This window comes from Leiobunum rupestre, chromosome 2 (genome assembly GCF_980474605.1).
Source record: "Leiobunum rupestre chromosome 2, qqLeiRupe1.1.hap1, whole genome shotgun sequence".
In the NCBI taxonomy this organism is placed as follows: Eukaryota; Metazoa; Arthropoda; class Arachnida; order Opiliones; family Sclerosomatidae; genus Leiobunum; species Leiobunum rupestre.
In genome coordinates this window covers 19,358,715-19,377,830 of record NC_143385.1, presented here as the reverse complement: position 1 = coordinate 19,377,830, position 19,116 = coordinate 19,358,715, and positions in this window count along the sequence as shown.

Here is a 19,116-nt window from a genome sequence, read left to right as displayed (position 1 = left end):
AATCTACTACTCAATAAAAGAGTGTAAATACCAGCTGTTAGAAATTTTCGAGGTGTACCATTACAATATTACAACCAATTTTTTCAAACCATATATTGACATTTTTTTTAGAGTAAAAGTTAAAAATTCAGGATTTCCACCTAATATTAACACATATCAAGAACAAAAGGAGTATTTAGACGCCATTTACGAAGCGGATGGAGTAAGATTAGAACCTGAAGAAATTGTTGATAACCCATCCTTAAGAACTTCTGCGAAATTGGCGCAAAATTCATTATATTGAAGAATGGCCTTAAGAATGGATAAATCAACAACTAAAATCATCCATCGCTACTCCCAATTAACCGAAATTATAGCAGACACAACGAATAAATTAACAGACTACATCATACGAGTAAGTATTTTATTAAGAAACGGTTTGATTTTTTTAATGATTTTAAATCGATTTTTTAAATGCGTCTTTTACAGAGGTAGGAAGAAAATATGTTTGATCAAAGTCTACTTTGACTCGTTACCTTCACTCTCACTTAATGGTGGACTTATAGCTCAAATGTGTTCTGTGAATAGTTTAGTGTATTTGTATTTTGCAAAAGTAAGATTTGCAGTGTATTCTCCGAAAGTTAAGGAAGGTTCGCTGTTTTTAAAGTTCATTTTGGACCTGTACATGTTTCAATTTAACTTTTTAAGTTTATTATTCATTGCTCTCACTGAACGGTTCACCTAAAGCTTTATTTCTTATTGTTATATTTTATATATTGAATTTGGAATTCCAAAAGTAAGATTTGCAGTGTATTCTCCGAAAGTTAAGGAAGGTTCGCTGTTTTTAAAGTTCATTTTGGACCTGTACATGTTTCAATTTAACTTTTTAAGTTTATTATTCATTACTCTCACTGAGTGGTTCGCCTAAAGCTTTATTTCATTATGTTATATTTTATATATTGAATTTGGAATTCCAAAAGTAAGATTTCCGTTGAATTCTCCGAATGTTAGGGAAGGTTCGCTGTTTTTAAAGTTCATTTTGGACCTGTACATGTTTAAATTTAACTTTTTAAGTTTATTATTCATTACTCTCACTGAACGGTTCGTCTAAAGCTTTATTTTATACTGTGATAATTTATATAGTTAAATTGTAATTCCAAAAGTAAGATTTGGATAGATATTAAAATTAAGCTAGAGTACATTTTTCATCCGATAGTCTTAATTATATTTTAAGGAATAGTATTAAATGGCTTAGTTTTATTTTGCTTCTGATATAAAAATTAATTTTGTTTTTTTACATTTGTATAAGGAAGTTAATTTAATTGTTTAATAGTTTATTTTGTTATATAAAAATTAAATAACTATATAAGTTTTGTAATTTATATGTTAACTGCTAATACTTGCAGTGTTCGTGTTATTACAATCAAATTGTACACTTGTTGCTGTATTTTTTCCATTATCTTGGATTTTAATGTTTTGAATAAAATTTTAATATCAAGTTTGGCTTTTTAAATTATTTGTTCAGAATACGATATCCAATGAACGTCCTAGTTTCATCCTTATTGAGCCTGATTGAACCAAATTAAAGGCCTAAAGACATCTCTAGGTTTTACAGAAAGACATCCAGGGGCCGACCGCCGTAATCGCCATTGGACGTCCGAAAACTCGTCCCCGGGACGTACTACGGCTATAGACAAACCGGACATTTGGACGTCCTTTAACGTCCAACCGACGTCAACACCGGATTTTGGGATGACCTACGGACGAAGGCAAGATCCGAGTGTGACGTCTATCGGATGTCCATAGGACGTGTTTGTGTTTGCTGGGTTGTTCTATCTGAAGTCAAAATAATAATTATTATATTGTTTTGAGTTTTATTTTGAAATCATTTTATTTCATTCTGATTCAATCTATTTTTGTGTATTGCTTTTTAAAATATTTTAAGATTCGTTTTTCACAAATTGATTGTGAAAACTTTCAAACAAAGGTTAAATTTGTTTGAAAATTAACTTTATATTATAATTAAAGATTAAACCACCGTAATTTTTATTATTGGCTTTTATATAAAAAAATTAAAATAACAATAAATTAAATATGGCCAATGTTGATTACTAACCAGGTGTCGAGAAAAAGAGTTTTGGATAATCAGTAGAAATATATATATCACCCAGTACATTAAATAATTAAGCCCACTTAAATGGTTCATTTTTGGAGGAAGCTTTGTGTCGTTTGTTTTTTATTTATTTATTTATTTTTAAGAATTTTTAACTTCTTCCGCGAAATTGATAATTTTTTTTGTGGAACCTTTAAATGGTTTACGTCGTGTCTTGAAGCTTACCCGGTTTGATTATAACTACGTCGAAAGTTCGTAATTTCGGGGTTTCAAATCGACTTAAAATGTGTGATATCGTTGTATTTATGTGGTGGCGCTGGTTTGACGTTTATTGATATATTTGGTCAAGTGGTATTTTGTGCTTTGTTGATGTAAGGTAATAGTGTTTTGATTGACTTTTGCTTGATTTCTAAGTATTTGAATTAATTTGTTTGCTTGATTGCGTTATTATATTTTTTGATTGGTTAATTTTGCTTTGAAGCCTGATCGTTTGGTTAACCATTAAAATATTTTTTTAAACTTTATTTTTGATCTGAAGCCTGATTGATTGGATTTTTGTTATATATTTTTCTATTCGTTAGTCATTATGTAAGTTAATGTCAGAAGTCGAACGTCTGCCAGACAGGGTTCGAGTGTTAAATTAATAGTAATTAATTTGCAAAATGAATGGTTTGGGCTTCTACATTAAGGAAGAATTGTTGAACTTTGAATTGTGTGTGCGCGAACGTGAAGGATTGAAAGATTTAAAGTGCTTGTTTGTGTTGACTGTTTTGAGCGACGTACGTACTGTAAGAGAGGACGTAGTTGTATTTTTATAATTTGAATTTATTGCGGTCTTGGTAAAGTAATTTTGAACTTTTTAAATTACTAACTTAATCTAAAGAAGAATACACTTTTGTCTTTGTGTTTTTCTTTTTCCACCCTTTACATACAGTTTAGGCAATCTCGAACCAAATAAAATTTCGATGTAGCGGCAACGGGAATAAATTCTCGTAAATTTATCGTGCGGGTCTCGGTTAAATATATAAAATTGAAATTAAATTCTTAGTTTTTCGGTCCGTTTTCTTTATTTTTTCATTAAAAAAGGATCACCGTTATAACAGTTTTAATAATTCATTTTAATTATAATAAACCATATTTTACCGATCGGGAATACGTTTTTAGGACGGCACTCTAAATTGCGAAGGTATCTCGTAAAGTACCGTGTTCAGTAGTTAAGACGCCCAAGGGCAAACTCTTCTGAAGAGATATATTTTGGCTTGGCAAATTGTTTTAAACCCAACTTTGTGTGTAACCCAGAAAACTTCAATCCAACTGAAAACCTAGTTACACCACCGCATAACTCAAACGAAACGATACCTTATATTTGCAAACGCTATTTAACGATCAGTTCCAAACAAATTGGGAGGTGATCTCGCTCTTATTTTCCATTTTAATTTTAAAATTACAATACCATTAAGAAGAAAAAATTTCAAGGAAGACCATTTTTATCCACTGAAGCAAATTTTGTTTGGAACTTTTCTAGTTCTAGTTATCTTACTCAGATTAATTGGAGTTTCTACAATTGAAGAGCCTAAGAGGGCTAGAAGTCGCAAGTTGATTTGGCCTTCTAACCAAAAATACTAAACTTTAAAAAAAAATGAAATATATTTGAATTTGAATTTGAATTACTTAAGGACAAATTTTTACAATTTTTTTATCTTACTTCTTATTTATAAAAATCCAAGAAAACAAACAAAATAAATCTCTAAGCTAAATTGAGCCATTTATTTTGAGAGAAAAATGTAGACAAAACCAAGGTGTAAGATTTTCCATTACATTAATAATTTCTCTAAAATCAAACAGATTAAGGTACTAGTTTATTTTTTGAGACTTATTTAAAGATATTTGATTTTTAATTATATTTTTATACTTTGATGTTTTCATTAACATTTATTTTAGCTACAAATTTCAATTACATAAGCTTTTAACTATCTTTCCTCTTTAACTTAATTATCTATTTTATTTTGAACTTTCATGTAAAAGTCTGTATTTTCAATAATATAATTAAATATGTTTTATCATAGTTAAGTGAAAAATCCATCCTAATTACACTGCCTCTCGACAACACTTTTGAAGGTTGCTTTAAGTTAATGTCGGTGGAGGATTTCATTAAGCTAAAATATCAAATACAAATTTACCGTTCAATATACTAATATTTTTTTGTTTCGTAATTTCGTAACTTATTATAAAGATTTATTTTTAGTTTCTTAATAAGGTATGCTTTTATCGAAGTCATTCACAATTTAATAAAGAGCGAGCGCTTGTGAGGATAATTTCGTAAATTTTACACCTTTTAGGATTGATAGTTAAGCCGGATGTAGGTTAACGAGGTTTTTGCCTCGCAATACCGCTAGAAACAGCCTATAAACGGAGCGAAATAGTTTTGAACCTTTATGTTGTAGTCTATATTAAATGGGAAATTTTCATGTTTGTAAATCATAAATTTGCATACGTAAGAACCTAAATATAACAAAATTGGCGTCTTTCAAAAATTATATTATACTATCCTAGCTAGTATAGTTATTTTATAGCTAGAAGTGGTTTTTTTTTCTTTTTCGTAGTCTTATCCAACAAAAGCTTTTCAAACAGAGTCATTTTAATATTTTGAAATATTTTTGTATTACTCGCAGCTTTTTAATACACTGAATAATGGCTCTCAAAACGGAGAGCCCAAATATATAGATATATATTAGTCCATATAATTGAGTTAAAAGTCTTATTTTATTTTATTTTATTTTATTTTATCGATTTGTTTAATTTAATGAAATAAATTTAAATTAAATTTACACATTTAGTAAGTAATTTTTCAGAATTATTATTTTAACTATTCTCTGAAAACTATACATGCAAGAGATTCGAACTCTACAATACGGCCCTTTTATTGCTTTGATTATTACAGAAAAGGTACTACAACTAGGTGAAGGTCAAACGTTCAAATCTCCAAAACTAATATTTTCTAACCTACCGTCCTACAGGCATAAACATTCTTAAGAGTTCTAAAATTCTACTATCAACGATTCTTTGAAAAATTTTAACCGAATCCAGCTTACGTGCGTTTTTATTTTTTTAAATAAAGCTTTAGGAATTCTATTGAGATAACTACCTATTTTATAATTTATATAATACTGGAAGTATATATATAACTATTTGATGATTGAGTATTGAAATAACGCGCCGTAAAATTTATCGATACGTATTTGCCTGGTAAATACCCTGTATAATAAGCGCCGGATGGTTCGTTCGTTAAACCTCGTCCTACAACTGTATTTGCCCTTGGGATGTGTAGACGGTTTCTGCAATTTTTATTTCTCAGCGTCCACCGTTTGAGATTTAATAGAATAACTTATTTTAATACGACTTCTTTAAAACAAGATACGCATGCTTTAATTTAAGCAGCTAACCAATGAGTACGTTTTGTACAGGGTTTTAACTTCATAATTTATACATTTTTCTAAATAAAAACAGGGTGACAAGTGTAAGAAAAATTTGTATCCGAGATAATAGATTTTTTCCTGTATGCCTCTCCTATTATATTGATACTGATTTTTCTTGAATCATACAAGGTATAGGGGCACTTATATTGTTTTTTACCCTATTAAACTCGAGAGCTGCTAGAATTAATCAAACTTCCTTAATTATATACTGTTTAAACGGAAAATTTATAATTACCAGTATTGTTATTTAAATATTACAAATATTTTACACTAATCCAATAAATAATATTTAAATATATATTGTAGGCCGTTTTCAACACTTTCATTGGAATGGTGGAAATTTAATACAAGCATGCTAGTTTATTGAAGGGAAAATGGAAATGGCCAATAGGTTATTTTCTCCTCCCTTCCGGATGCCTGGTTTTTAAAGCGGTGTAGCTGTAACATTGAATTAGAATAAATTATATATTTTCCGATACTTGATTAATTTTAGATTACATTTAAAAGTTACTGAAACAGAGTAACTTTGTTAAATTCGTGCTCTGGTTTTTAGGAAGGAAATGGAAGTGGGAAGTGTATGTTAAAACCCCGTAGAAAAGAAGTGAATAATAAAACCCCGTAGAAAAGAAGTGAATGTTAAAACCACGTAGAAAAGAAGTGTCTTTTAAAATCCCATATGAATGAAGTGGAAGTGGGAAATGTATGTTAAAACCCCGTAGAAAAGAAGTGTATGTTAAAATAACTTAGGAAGGAAGTGGAAGTGGGAATTGAATGTTTAAACCCCGTAGAAAAAAGTGTGTTAAAATCCCATATAAATGAAGTGGAAGTGGGAAGTGTTTATTAAAACCCCGTAGAAAAGAAGTGTATGTTAAAATCCCATAGGAAAGAGGTGGAAGTGGGAAGTGTATGTTAAAACCCCTTAGAAAATAAGTGTGTGTTAAAATCCCATATGAAGGAAGTGGAAGTGGGAAGTGTATGTTAAAACCCCGTTGAAAAGAAGTGTATGTTAAAATCCCAAAGGAAGGAAGTGGAAATGGGAAGTGTATGTTAAAACCCCATAGAAAAGTAGTGTGTGTTAAAATCCCATAGGAAGGAGGTGGAAGTGGGAAGTGTATGTAGAATTTGAAAATACACGTGTAAAAACATCAATTTGGGATCGGCTTGTTTGTTAAAGTAGTGTATGTGGTGTGTGTTATCGTGGAGTAATTTTTTCTAGGACTTAAGTTTTAGTGCCTAGAAAAAGTCGCGAATGTTTTGGAATTGGGGTGAATGTTAATCGTAGTAATTTTATTAGCAATAAATTAGTATGAAAAACGAAACTTTCTCGAGTAATGTAATTGTACATGTAATACCCTATGAGGACCGGGCGAATTTCCATAAACGTAATATGACATACTTCAAAATGTGAATACGTAGTATAGAATTAATCTTAAGCCCATTTTTAAAAATAAGGTAACAAAGTTAAAAAGTTTTAGATCATTTCTGGAACATAATTTCTGTGAACTTATTGTACGGAAAATTGTTTGTAAGACGAAGCAATTTTTTTAGACAAATAAAATTATTTTAATGTAATTTCTTAAAAAAAAATAGTTGAATATTATCTCACCACATAAACGATTTTAACTGTAATATATGAAAAATGAATAGTTGATTTATTCTTTAAGTTTTTGTTATTTTGTCATAATTTGTCGCTAGATGGCTAAGACCAGGATAGGGACGCCTATGGTCCAATTAGCCATCAACATGTTGAACACCCCATAGGATAATGGTCATCGAAATCGCCCAGAAAATGAAAAAAATGACAAACAATTATTAACTGAGCTACAAAATGCGGTGGAAGTTGAAAAAATGTAATCTCTCAACAATAAAATTATTTGTATTGTAATATATTGATTTTTATTTTTTAATCAAACCTCTTCAAAGCGATAGATTTTATCAAAAGCACTAGAAACAATTCGTGTATTTAAGAGTCTAAAAATTTTTTCTAATCCACATTCGCTATTTTACAACCGTCAATCGCGACACCACTCTAGTTCTCGCGCAGAAATGTTTCCTTGTGTGATATGTTCCAAAGAGTTTAGTCGGTCGGAAGCGTTAAAACGTCATGTGAAGGACAAGCATGAAAATATCAAAGTTAGTTGTGAGGGTTGCGGGGAAATCATTCACATCGAAAAGTAATTTGAAACGGCATTCTCGAATTCATCAAAGGGCAGTGTCATCATCAACTTCCGCAGCTGAGGATCTTACCATTCCATCAACATCGAGTAGAATTTATCACTCGTCTCAACCGGCTTCCTCTCCCAGTACCTTACCTATCACCTCAACCCCAATTCTATCACAATCTACACTACCTCCCATCCAGTCTAACCCACCCATACCGTCTTCTTCATTCGCCCCTCCAACTAACTGGGGTGACGATAATTTACATTTTGATGAACTCGATTTTAACGAAACCGAGGATATTTCCTTAGATGCCGAAGTAGTGGAAGCTTTGGGTGGTGCCGTGACCTGTTCCCACTACACACCATCTGAAACGTTTATAGACCCACAGAGTCTCATCCATCGAACTAGAGATTGCCTTATCAATTATTTAGAACGCCGTGCACGTAAGAATTGTATTAAGTGGTGCCTTGTTATCCGAGCTCGCTTTGCACGCGATGTCGCTGACGGGTAAACCGTCCAAGTGCATCCATATTTAAGAAGACGGACTTTCACAACATTATCAGTTGAGGAATTACCTAATCAGATAGATTCAGGTGAGAAGCAGATCGTAAAAGCGATGGAAGAATTCAAAGATATGGGGTCTGGATTTAAAATCCAAAAGTGGATATTGTGAAATATTTACCGCTAGTTGCCGGCATTTATATCGAACTCCCGGACAAAATTAGAAGCACTCGAGGGGTGCTTATGAACCGTCTTTAGCTTTAATTGTTTCATGATTTAACGAAACGGTTAATCCTACATATTCTGATTTCTTAAATATTTTTTAATAATAATAATAAATTCCACGTACGAAAATTCATCAAATAATAAGTTCTGAATAAAGAAATAATCAATAGAGGTGTAAAATATTTGGCAACTAAACGCTATTGATAGTAAGCCCGGACTAGCGACCCGCGAAACGTAGAACGCTAACCGATGGGCTTTGACTTCTTTTAATAAATATATTATACTAAGTTTTGTCCACTTTTGACCGCTGATAATGGACAAATTTATATTTTAAGGAAAAGTGACTCAACCACCTTTTCCATGCACCTGCCATAATTTAGGCTCTAAAATAATTTTAGTTTAGCTAGCAGTCGTTATACAGCGCGATAGGAAGCTCGGAGGTTTTCCCATCTTTGTGCTGCTTCTCTCGGCTACCAAACATCGATTGTGACGAACCGGAATCACTTCGTGATACGAAAAAGATTAACCCGTACGCTGACCTCTGTATAATGAGACTTTGCACTTTCTGTGCAATAAATATCAGATTTGAATATTTAACCTAATGAATTTCTGACTCTTATCATAGATGGTACATTTGTCACCAGCAAACCATATTAATTGACTTCAATGGGAAAGTTGGGTATGTGTGTGTGTCGCTCTTGGGGGAGAAAAGAAAGGGACTCTGAACGAGACGAAGAAGAGAGAGGGAAATTAGCGGTAGACGACCGCCCCCAGTTTTCTCCCCCCTCGCTCTCGGTCTCTCGCTCTCTCTTGAAACCGGTTCCGGTTGTCCATCTTCGTTTTCGCCCTCCCGCAGCTGGTAATTAGTCTCGGGCCAACAAATATTTTTTACCGTATTATTTTTCCGTACTTTTTCCCGCATTGAAAGTTAGCGAGTTTTGCTTTTCGCCCGTATTCTTTTTCTATTTTTTCCACTTTTAATAAAGAGTGGACTTATTATAAATTATAAAAAAGATTGGACTAATAATTCACGATTATCGTAGCGCCCACGCTCCGCTCAAGTCTTTGTCGAGAATGCCGGCTCCGCGTTTTGAGACGTCCTAGTTTCATATGATATATAAAATACGGATGGTATTTTAGGCCTAACGAAAATAGGTGCGCTACTCTTTTACCATTTATATATGCCGTAACAATAATATTTAATTCGTTTTGAGAAAAAATGTGAGTTACGCAACCGCGTAGAAAGTACGCCGATTATGGTTTATTGTTAGTAGGCAGTGTATTTCTTCGGTACTAGATTAAGCTAGAACAAGTTGGCAAGCCAAAATAAACCTCTCCTCGGAAGAATTGTCCCTAGTGGTATTAATTTCTCGAGATGACCCTTTAAGATATATCTCCGCAATTCAGAGTTATTTAGTAAAAATGTTATCCTGGTTCAATCCCGCCCGTGATAATATTTTAATTATAATTAAAATAATTGAGACGAAACAACCGAGTATAATTTATTTATAAATTAAGTAGTTACAACAGTGAGTTAGACGTACTAAATAACAACAAAAATAACTAATAGAAAAATATAAAAGAATATTCAACCAAGAAACAAGTTAATCCAAATACTTCGAAATCAAGAATAAATAACCCAAATACCGAAAGTTGAAAAATTATGTGAAAGGAAAAACGAAAAACATATTACCGTTAGCAATACACGGCTTAAAACGTACAATAAATGACCGTAGACGGAATAGTTAGGGCTCTTTATAAATAAAAACAAACAAACCCAATTGATGAACTGCATTAAACATCTTAATCCGTCGAGAAAAAGATTAAAATAAATTACGAAGTAATGACGACCCAGTTAAAAACCAGACCTTCATAAATGTTAGAGCACGATGTATACCACTCGAAATTTTCTTCATAAATGAACAATTACGCTTGAAAACTAAATACGCTAAACACACAATAGATAAAAACATTGTCCCCTCGGAGAAGTAAAAATAACAATTTAAGATTTTCTAAATCCAGATGATGGTTATGTTTGCATTTTGCTATGATGGCCTGGGTAAATAGAAGATTGTTTTACCAAATTAAGAATTCTAGTAACATAAGTTCGAGCATAAGTCTATAATATTGTTTCATAAGTTTGTCACTTTGCAGAATATTTTACTGAGAGCCAGAAGCCGAGTGAAGTCATCACCAGAAGAAAATATCCCCCTAGCGGTGCGCTGTCAAAGGTTACTTGTGACGCGTTAGCAAGCGGATGCAAAACGGGGACGAAGCCCTACAACAGTCTGTCTTGTGAATAGTTCTCAGTAAAAGTTTTGAATGTGAAGTGTCACACTTATGTAACAATATTATACTATTATGGTTTAAGGTATTCTTAGTTGATCATTGTGACGATTTTATGGTTGGGGTCCAATAATTCCACCCCAGCCAACTCAGTCAATACCGTCAGCCAAATAATTAAAGAAATATTAAAAATGGCCTAATGAATTACACACTCTGATTAGCTATTTATGATGATTAATTGTAGGCCTTAAATATTATTAAAGATGACAACGGATTCAGTTAAATCAATGAACACTTTTATTAAAGGAATACTGCTATTATGAACTAATGATTACACACTAAAATAAAAAGGGACGGTAGTCCCTATGCAAGGTCCGGGTATAGAGTAGAGCACCTACCCGAGCACTTGCTATATTATCTCGAGTCAGAATGAGGCCGATTTTACCCCTCGTATCCGAAAAACTATAGGTCGTATCAAAACAAATCATGTATCGTTTGAAAGGTTACAAGAACGCGACAAACATATACGAATTCCACCGAACAGGGTTTAGGCGACGTTTCTTAGTAAAGGGGCAAAGTTAGGCTTAATTTTCTTCTCCTTCTTCGTCTTCCATCTTCTCCTCGCAGACCGCTCTACAGCAAAAACTACTGAACCGATTTAAATGCAATTTGGTACACAGTTTCCAATTAAAATCCCATTGTGTCCTTCCAAAGGAGAAGTTCATATCTGGTATAGTTCTTGAGCTACGGCGACAAATGGACATTTTAGCGAGTCGGTAACGAAACCATGGAGTAATAAACACATAAGTACTAAATCGGAGCGACCAGCTATAAAAAAAAATTAATGCAAAATGTTTGAAGGTTGATTTTAGGTGAAAACGTGGCGCTGTGTTCGAAAAAATAGTCTTTAAGGTTAAAATGCCCGCTTTAACGGATATACTTGAAAACTATGTATAAAACATATTTATAGGTGGATTGAAGGAAAAAAAGGGCGCTGAGTTCGACATCAATATTCTTGTGAGTGTCAGGGTGGTGGTTGTCCGCCATAGAGCTTGTCGATAAATAAGTCCAGTTTATGAAGTTAATGGGAATATAATTACAGAAATAGATTAAACATTCGAATGCTACTGATTTATAGGTTGTTTCTAAGTGAAAGAGGTGCAATGAGTTCAAAGTGTCTCGCCAGTGTCAGGGTGGGCAGTAGGGATGCAACGGATAACCGGAACCGGAACCGAAACCGAGAAGAACCAAGTAACTTCTAGGAACCGGAACCGAAACCGGAACCGATAATATAAAAATTTGATAACCGTATCCGGAACCGGAACCGATATTTGTAAAAAAAATTATATATAACCGACACCGGAACCGGAACCGAGTTTTTCATAACTTTATTTACCAACATTTAGCATATGTTGAAATTAAGTAATTAAACTTCCTAGTTTACTAGAGTCATTCCAGCCAAATCAACCAGGTCCATACCCCTCAAGTTACCGATTTTGATGAAATTTGGTGAACAGGTGTAGTTATGCATAAAACCAACCCCTATAAGGCAGAAGTGCTGAAAAAGTTTTTTGAGGGGAGTTACAGGACGAAATGTTTTTTGGCGGTTTTCCATATGCCGGTTGCGTTTTAGCTATAAAATCGCTATAACTTCAGTTTGAAAAGTGATATAAATATGCCTAATGGCTTATTTTTAAGGTAATTAATCAATTAATACCCCAGATTATTATTTTCAAAAAATTTGAAAATTTTAAAACAAATTGAAATTTGAAATTTGGAAGTCACCTATTCGTGGATACCCAAAATAGCTATATTTAGAAAAATTATTTTTTGGCTTGTTTTGCTTTATATGATCACATTACGTGATCTGTAAAAATATTTTCTTGTGTTTTCCAGTTTTAACGAAGTTACAATCAATTTACCTTACCCCCGCGCCTCAACCAATTTTAATTTTTTTGGGGGGATTTTTTAAATTTTATTTTTTTCCTTGCGAACAACCAAATTTCCTCGTATTTTATAAAACTTATTATTAGTTCCCCCAAAGTGTACTCCTGCTATGTAAACACTTCAATATAATTGTTTCATTATTTGTGGAATTAGGGGCAAAGTTTACTCCACCGCACCATATTTTGTTTGTTGATTTCTAATAGTTTATCAACAACAGACTTGTATAGTACAGAGAAATCAATTTAATGATTAAAGAATTTACAAAGTCTTTGCACTTATAGTTAGTGCTTTTTCAGCTTTTTTCGTTTCCGCAGCAATGAACCCACGAATATCTGACCAAGGTCAAATGTGATTTTCAGATTCTTTTTGGACCTTAAGTGTTGTAGATTTAGTTGAGGATGACCTTATTTTGGTTTATACTTCACTTTTTGTTATCGGTACAACTGAATGAATAGATCTAATTCCTTTGATCCGATGAGCATTTTCGTAACGAACTTTTAAAGTGCTTTCCATTTCGTCTATTTCATTTTGTCTCACAAATTCAAAAGATATTTTGTCAAGTCCTTCTTCATTTGAATGGCACTTTGCTTTGGCCCAAGTTAAAAGTTGCTCTGGATTTAGAATAATGGTGTTGTTTAGACTAGCCATGGCTGCGAGTCTTTTCACACACCCTTCAAGGCCATCACAAAGGCCTTTGTCGTGGGAAGTTGCAAAAAAATGCCATTCGGCGGTTATTCCATTTGTGTCCTCTTCATGGAAGCATAAGTTTGTTACATTCTTGAAATTTTTATACTGGGAAGGAGCACCATCTGAAAAGTAAACAACTCCCCGCAAACCGGTTAAAGCTTTTTTCAAAAACTCAATAAGTTTCATTAAAAACACGTGAACAGTCGTAGCATCATGCTTTACGCTATCAGATATTACAACATAGTTAACATGGTTTAATAGTCCTCCGATGTGTTCTCTGTAATAGCAAACAAATGGATGGAGAGTGGCTTGATCCGATGCCCAGTGAAAAGACTGAATTGCGTCTTGTGCTATAAACGTATAATTTTCAGAAAAGTCGCCGATGATGAGGGCATAGCCTGGAACTAGGGACGCTTTTCTCTGTTGTAAATACAGCGATTGCTCTGTTGTAATATGATCATGCGTTAAAAGCTCTTCTAAATTTTCAAGAAGTTCATCCACAAATTCTAAAGAATTTTTTTGTATAACTTCAAGAGTGCTTCTATCCATGTTGTCCCATTGAATGAAGCTGACAAAGTCGATACTTTCCTCATCAATTATATTTTCGATGTAGTTCCTGAGTTCGTAAAATCCTGGGCATTCCTCACATTCTTTCAGAAAACAGTCTTCTGTCGGATTGACACAGACAACGCTCTTCAGACAATCTTTATAACTTTTCAAATGCCAACTACGGTCTTTCGTCAGTTCCCCTAACCTAACACCTTCAATTTTTAACTTCACATTTTTATGATACTTGCATACGAAAGTAGAATGAGTACCAGAGGATCAAGCCAGTATGCAGTTTTTTGGTCTTAATTCGACAAACTTAGAAAAGGATATTTGTATTTCACTGTGCATTAACTTAAACATTTGATGTAGCTCCTTTAAATTGCACAAAATGAGGCTTTTCTGTTTGTGTACTCTTTGGTATTCTGATCCAAATTTTTCCCAGGTTTGGGGTTGGGTGTACTCAAGATTCCTTTTTCTTCCACAAGCTTCTTGGTACGTCTTATCATGTAGTTTGTTGCTCCAAATTCTTGCTTGATTTTGGAGGCACTCCACCCTTTGGGTAATACAGTTAAAACTTGAATTTTATCGTTTCTATTTTCGGATATATTAAATTTGTGTTTTAGTCGGTTAATCATTTTATCCAAGTAATTTTGTTCCGCTATCACGTTTTCATCTGTGTCAGTTACTGAAACCCCTCTAATTTCATCGAACGCCTTCTCATAAACAGCTTCAATAGATTTTAATTTATTGGAAGGGTAACTTTTCACCTTCATGAGATTTTTCTTCTTCACAGGTGACTCACCGATTATTTTTAAAGATTCGTTGACTTTGGATAGAACTGGGGTTTTAGGTGAACTGAAAAGAGTTTGAAAGTTATCTTCTTCCATGATAACTTCATCCGTTGTAGAAACTGTTCCTTGAGAATCAGTAGCGAGGCTTGATGATGTTTGAACAATATCAGTGTCTTCAAAAGCAGTTGTCAGTTCCATATGAGATATTAACTTTACGCAGTTTGTGCAAAGTTTCATTCCAGGCAGTAAGTTTGATTCGAGCTCAAGTCGTTTAGATTTTTTATGAAGATCCAACATTACAGGTCTCAAATTGCTTTTTATCTTTGTCTTGTGTTTTCGTAATGGGTCACAGCATATATGTTGTCTTTTTTTATAGTGATGTAAATAAGAATTTGTGTGCAGTTGACAAATATTAGGCCACTTTTTTTGTCCACTTCTGATGCTAATCAACAAAGCTTCCTCTGAAGTGAAACCTGATCTTCCATAGTATTTAATTTCCTAGCTTCGATTGTTCTCCGCATTTAGTTCTTTAACTAAACTATCTTCACAATTTAATTTGTAAGAAGACAAAAAATCTGGCCGACTTCTAACGCCAATAAACAAAGTCGTGTAGAGACACACCAAACTAAAACTGAAAAATATTGTTTGAAAAAAAACCGCGCAGGCGCGCAACGTATTAAAAAATAGTGATTCCTTGCCAAGGTCATTCGAAGCGTACTTCTGTTGTTTCTCGTAGGCATGCAGACCTACTGTTTATTACTCCCGTACATATCCCTCTTTTATTTTGAAAAAATAAACATTTAATTGATTTCTCTGTACTATACAAGTCTGTTGTTCCTAAGCTATTAGAAACCAACAAACAAAATATGGTGCGGTGGAGTAAACTTTGCCCCTAATTCCACAAATAATGAAACAATTATATTTTAAGTGTTTACATAGCAGGAGTTCACTTTGGGGGAACTAAAAATAAGTTTTATAAAATACGAGGAAATTTGGTTGTTCACAAGGAAAAAAATTAAATATGAAAAATCCCCCCCCCAAAAAAATAAAATTGGTTGAGGCGCGGGGGTAAGGTAAATTGATTGTAACTTCGTTAAAACTGGAAAACACAAGAAAATATTTTTACATATCACGTAAAAATGGTCAAATAAGGCAATACAAGCAAAAAAATAATTTTTCTAAATATAGCTATTTTGGGTATCCACGAATGGGTGACTTCCAAATTTCAAATTTCAATTTGTTTTCAAATATTCAAATTTTTTGAAAATAATAATCTGGGGCATTAATTGATTAATTACCTTGAAAATAAGCCATTAGGCATATTTATATCACTTTTCAAACTGAAGTTATAGCAATTTTATAGCTAAAGCGCAACCGGCATATGGAAAACCGCCAAAAAACATTTCGTCCTGTAACTCCCCTCAAAAAACATTTTCAGCACTTCTGCTTTACAGGGGTTGGTTTTATGCATAACTACACCTGTTCACCAAATTTCATCAAAATCGGTAACTTGAGGGGTATGGACCTAGTTGATTTGACCTGGAATGACTCACTTTTAGTTTTTCATAAAAGCTCATATTTATCCTATCTCAGATAATTCTAACTGTCAACTGACACACCCTTCCGTATTCTCAATTGAAAATGGGCATAATCCGGAAATTCGCGATAGTTTGTTTTGTTCTCTTCAGTTGGAAAACTCGACACAATTTCACAAATTTAGCAAAGACCACAAAAAATATTTGTCGTCTACTGCTACTAGTGTGCTTCCCGAGCAATTATTTAGCGTGGCAAGTGTTTTACTTGCTTCAAATATTTCATTATGTTTCAACAGGCGCGCCCAAAACTTTATAAATACAACCACAATAACCGTCGCATAAATATCCAAACAACGTACATAATGAATGTAACACACTTAATAACACACTTAAATTTGAAAAGTATCGAGACACGTGTTTTATAGCAGATCGTTAAACCTTGTAAATTAATAACTAAGTTGTGTTTCTGAATCTTAAGTTTTGAAGGTAAGGCTAATTCGTTTGCATAATATAATCGCTGGCCTGGGTAGATTTTGTTTAGAAAATCTGAAATTTCAACTTATGCATTTGCTTACATCTCACAAATGACAATGCTTATTGAACGAAATAATATGGATTCCATTTAGAACGATATACTCAACTGAAATCAAAACTGGTCATAGAAATCCCGTCTTCATATTTTTCAATGAAATGAGGCAGGGGCGTAGGAACCAGGGGGGCAATGCCTCTCCCTAGAATATTGCTGGGTGGGGCAACTTATGTTATTGCCCCTTCAATTTTTTGGTCAGTTGAAATCTTTAAAAGCTCAAATTTTCAATTTAAAAACTTATAAAGCTTATAGAAGCTCAACTGTGTCTTTTCCCGCCAATTTACATAGTATTTAAACAGTAACAAACGCTTTCGGTGAAGCTACACTCCTTTAAAAATTCAAAACCATTATCATTTTATTATTGTGGATTTGTATATCTTAAATTCATAAACGACTCTAAAGACTAAAATACACTTCGTATGATAACTGTTGTTACTGTTAATGCCTTAATGACATTCGCGACCTATTTCTCAATCAACATCGGGGCCTAAGCTCCTAGACCCCCGTTTCATTTCTCTTTGCCCCCTCCAACTTCTAAAACGTTCCTACGACCCTGAAATGAGGAGCGGAAGGGAAGGCAATGTCTCCCCAAAACTTGAAAGTATATCATCCCCCCCCTCCATCTTGAAACGATGAAACCGTGATAATTTTTAAACAAGATTTAATTTTTACACTACTTTATGGAATAAACAAATAACGCGCTTACGTGAATTCCCTACGAGAGAATAGAAGCAATAATTTTTTTAATTATTTTACTTCCGAGTTCTACCAGAACCTTTGTTTTTAAAGCTCCAAACGCTGATTGCCGTAATTTATCTTAATCGTTTCACTTAGGGCTTCAAGCCATTTTTAACCATTTTATATATTTAACATGTAAGTACGTGTTAAATCTAATTGTAAAAGGCGATTCATGTTAGCCCTAACTCTAGATGGCGATAATCGCGACTCGGCCTTAATTATTATAAGGGGGAGGACCCCGAACCCATAGCTACGTCACTGAGAAAGCTACTATTTTTAAAATTTAATTTATAAAAACAAATTTTATATTCTAAATAAATAAATGTGGTTGATTTTATTTATCTTTAACTTCATTAGAATTGCTTGTGTATTTAACATTAATTAATACTAAACACACTGGAACCGTTTAGGAACCGGAACCGATTGGTTCTAAATTTTTAGAACTGGAACCGATAAATTAAAATTTTAAGAACCGGAACCGTAACCGGTACCGATAAAGCAAAAATTTAAGAACCGGAATTGGATCCGGACCCGAGATAGACCAAAAAAGTGGAACCGTTGCATCCCTAGTGGGAAGTGTGCCACCAGAGGGCGGTTAATCATGCCAAAAAGTAATAAACACAGTACAAAACGTGTAAAGTTTAATAACAATCGTACAAGCCTATTTATTAACATTAAAAAATGAATTAAAGAGCATAATGACGTCACGTTTTCAAAAAATTAAAGTAAACAATATCTAAACGTACACAATGTTGGCGAAAGAGCTAGGCAGTTCTCAATATTCCAAATAGGTAAAAGTTCACTTTTTAATTTTGTTTATAATCATTATTTCCGCTTTGTTACGATTTAAGGTATTATAATAACTTCACTTCCATTGTTATAAACCAAAATGCGTTAAATCCACCCAAAAACCATTCGGTTAAAAATTGCAAGGTGCTTTAAACAAAAACGTCACGTCCTATATTACTTTAGGCCATAAAAGTAGTGAAATCAAATAACGGGCAAAATCTGTAATTATATTCCCATAAACGTCATAAACTGGACTTATTTATCGACACGCGATGTGCTCTGAAGTAATATGCTAGACCTTGCGCGTCCTAAGTGTTTTACTGAGTTAAAATCCTTTGTACAACCATTAAACATTTCAAAGATAATGGCTAATATTAGAAGAGACAAGTTTTCTGAGCTTAGCTGTAACGATTCTAATGATACAATATCAGTTAAATAATTTACCAAGTTAATTAAAGAAAAAGGACGATATAAGATAAAACATTTTCTTAAGAATGTATAAAGAGTGAACAAATCATAAAATTTACAACGTAGCGGACGAAAGGCAAGCATATATATTAAGAATTAGTTCCTAAAAACAATGGAGATGGCAGCATTACCTAATCACGGGACCATTTCAACCTCCCGACTTTAAAGTTTTCTTTCGTTTTCGCAAAACGTGGCCCGGCTTGTTTATTTTATTTATAGGGGCATATATTGTTTAGATCGAAATATATTATCTACTCTGTTTAGATTTACTCTTTTGAAA